This window comes from Mytilus californianus, unplaced genomic scaffold (genome assembly GCF_021869535.1).
Source record: "Mytilus californianus isolate M0D057914Y unplaced genomic scaffold, xbMytCali1.0.p SCAF_1, whole genome shotgun sequence".
In the NCBI taxonomy this organism is placed as follows: Eukaryota; Metazoa; Mollusca; class Bivalvia; order Mytilida; family Mytilidae; genus Mytilus; species Mytilus californianus.
Genome location: NW_026262581.1, coordinates 48,140,627 through 48,143,532, shown reverse-complemented (window position 1 = coordinate 48,143,532; position 2,906 = coordinate 48,140,627). Strand labels below are relative to the sequence as shown.

General features: G+C 30.7%; 1 long non-coding RNA gene across 2 annotated transcripts; it reads right to left on the bottom strand.

The window, feature by feature from the left end:
* Positions 1-262: 262 nt before the first annotated feature.
* LOC127704638 (uncharacterized) lies at positions 263-2,096 on the bottom strand. Of its 2 annotated transcripts, XR_007983430.1 has the most exons (4): positions 2,024-2,096; positions 1,484-1,547; positions 542-874; positions 263-496 (listed from the first exon to the last, which is right to left on the bottom strand). It is a non-coding gene; the product is annotated as an uncharacterized LOC127704638 (long non-coding RNA). The 2 variants fall into 2 exon arrangements; XR_007983429.1 differs by having other exon boundaries at positions 263-874.
* Between the last annotated feature and the right edge of the window lie 810 nt (positions 2,097-2,906).

The following is a 2,906-nucleotide window of genomic DNA, read 5'->3' as shown; positions in this document are numbered from 1 at the left end:
TGTAATGGAATTCTTTTCGACTGTAATACAAGTGAGAAGTTAGCTAGCTATGAAACAAGGTTAAATCTACCATTTTCTAGATAAGGAAATGTATGTACCAAGTCAGGAATATGACAGTTGTCTTCCATTCGTTTGATGTGTGTGAAACTTTCTGTTTTGAGTTTTCCTTCGAGTTCGGTATTTTTGTTATTTTACTTTCCATCTATAAATTCTAAGAACAAAAATTAAATGAAACTCTGTTATAATATATGTTTTATTCGTGTATCAAAACATGATAAAATATACCAATACATGGATAAATACAAAATAAATATTGCACTATTTAATGTGGCCTCGGTTGTCTTAGTTTATGCGTATGTCTTGGCAAGAACACACACAGAACATCCATTTCTTGAGACACATTCTTCGTTGAAGTTGCAGCCCCGTGAAATGCACGTATTTTGACAGCCTTTTGACAATATTGAATCAACTGGCGATATACGTCTAACAAGACTACCTGACCGAAAAGAATCTACAGGCGAGATACGTCTAACTAGACTACCTGACCGAATAGAATCTACTGGCGAAATACGTCTAACTAGACTACCTGACCGAATAGGATCTACTAAAGCACCTGTGAAGGTCCTGTCTAAGGAATCTCCAGGAAATGAATCAACACTACGCTGGCAAAGACGTCTGCAATCTTGTCCACCTCGCAGCATACATCTCTCAACGCATCCAGATGTAATAATATCTGATCTAACTACTGTATTTGATAAAATTACTCTTTCAGGTCTGCACAAACGATTACATCCTACTGTTTGACAATGGTAACCTGTTTGGCAATCTAGACGACTCGAGCATTCAATTTCACAAGCTTTCTTGACTGGATACACTGTAATAATGAATTGATATTAGAAAGATTGGAATATGAAAACCGTTGGTAACTGAGATTGGACTTAATTAGGTTTCTTTACCCACAGTGTTTATTACAATGTTTATTGTGGCTTTGATAATTTCATATAATAAAGGTTATTTTAAGGTTTCAGTGTTCTGGGTGAGGGTTCAAATATATTTTATTCTCGTAGTAATTTGTTTTTGAAAAATTTACCGTAAATTTCATTTCGTTAACAATAAACATACTTGATTTTGTAGACTTTTTTTGTTCTATTACTTTTTTCAAAATCGAAAAGTCATGTTTGTATTGCCTGCTACAATTCTAATTATTTAAATGATTCAATTTACTTTGTCTTTCCAATGTTTACCTTATGAGTAAAGGTATACTTAGAAAAAGTCTTCAAAGAATTGTAACGACGTAACAAAAGTTATCTGTTGATTTGAAAGGTTCGTCATGTTCTTAGAATATTTGGTCTGTTATTATTAGAATATTTGTTCTGTAGTTTTTAGAATATTTTTTGCTGAATATTCATTTCTTTGATTAATATTAAATCATTATTTAAACAATAAATCGAAGATTTGAAATATAATGCAATAAGATACATACCAGCAAAAGCACATGCTATCAATCCAAAGAAAATGATAACAGTTTTCCCTTCCATTATATATACCTGGAATGAATATTAAAACAAATGCAACTAAATTTAAGTTGTTTCAAAATTCTATTTATAATGATTTTTCTACCAATATATTTGATGCATTAAACGAGAGCTGCATACCTTAACAGCAGAAATCGCCGTAAAACCAATGCAGGTCATAAATGCAATTTGATATATTATTAAAAAGATCAACATGACATCAGAGGATCTGTTAATCCTCGGGTTTTTTCCACTGATAATGAAAATTCTTGTTGTACCTTTAGTACCTTCCGACTTCTTTACCTTGATTTTAGATCATTTGAAGTTCACAGAAATAGTTCAAGCTTAAATCATAATTGCATTTTAACTTACATATCTGATACTAAGAATCCGTTTCTTTTACGAGATAGGCGTTGTCGTTTTTTAAACTCAAACGTTTATTGCATATATTTTATAAAATTATCTATGATAGTTCAATGATCCAAATCTATTGTAAACATAGGACTTACCTTGAATGTATTTATTATTTAACGGTGTACAGAAATGTTTTGTGAAGTCTTTAATTTATTTCTGTCTTATATACACTCTATTTGAGGAAATAAACTGTGTACTAGAGGAAATACATGGTTCAGTGCAGGTGTGACGTAAGTTTTGCAAAACTTGTAATTATGAACATCAATCAAGTTCTAAACGTCATACTTGCATCGAGTAAATCGGTTTACAAACTTTAATATCAGTCTCTTTTGTTGCATAACCACAAATAAAAATAAATTAAGGATGTTCGCTTCTCTTGTTTTTGATTTTTTGCCAGATATTCGGAATACTGTTTTTTTCCATGTAGTGCTATTACATAATTTTGCCCGCTAACCCCTACTTTTATTTTCATAATATCATTACATATTTTTAAAAGCCGTTTTTTTTTTAATTTTATAAAATCCTTGTTATTTTTTCATAGTTTTTGAAAGAAAAAAGGTGTCAATGTTAAATGCATGATAAGTCTAGAGAGAATCATTTCCCGCCAAAGTTTCAATGGCGTATATCTCGAAAACAAGCCCGTGGGCCTGTAATTTGTTTCTGCTTTTTTAGTTCCTTAATTCATAAACTATTAATTTATAACAGTGTTTTAAAAAGCTTGTTATTTTGAAACAGAGTAGCAAACATCCTTTAAAAGATATTTTCCTGATCAGAAATGTTAGTTTTAACAAAAATATTTGAGTTCTGTTTGAATTATTACTCACATTGACTATTTTGCTACGGTCTTATTTCAAACGCGACATTTCATTTGAAAAAAATATAAAATGATATATTTAGATATAAGGCTATGCATTTCGTGAAATGTTAAACCGGTCACAATACGTCTTTCAAATCAGATCATAAAGTTAAGCGATAAAA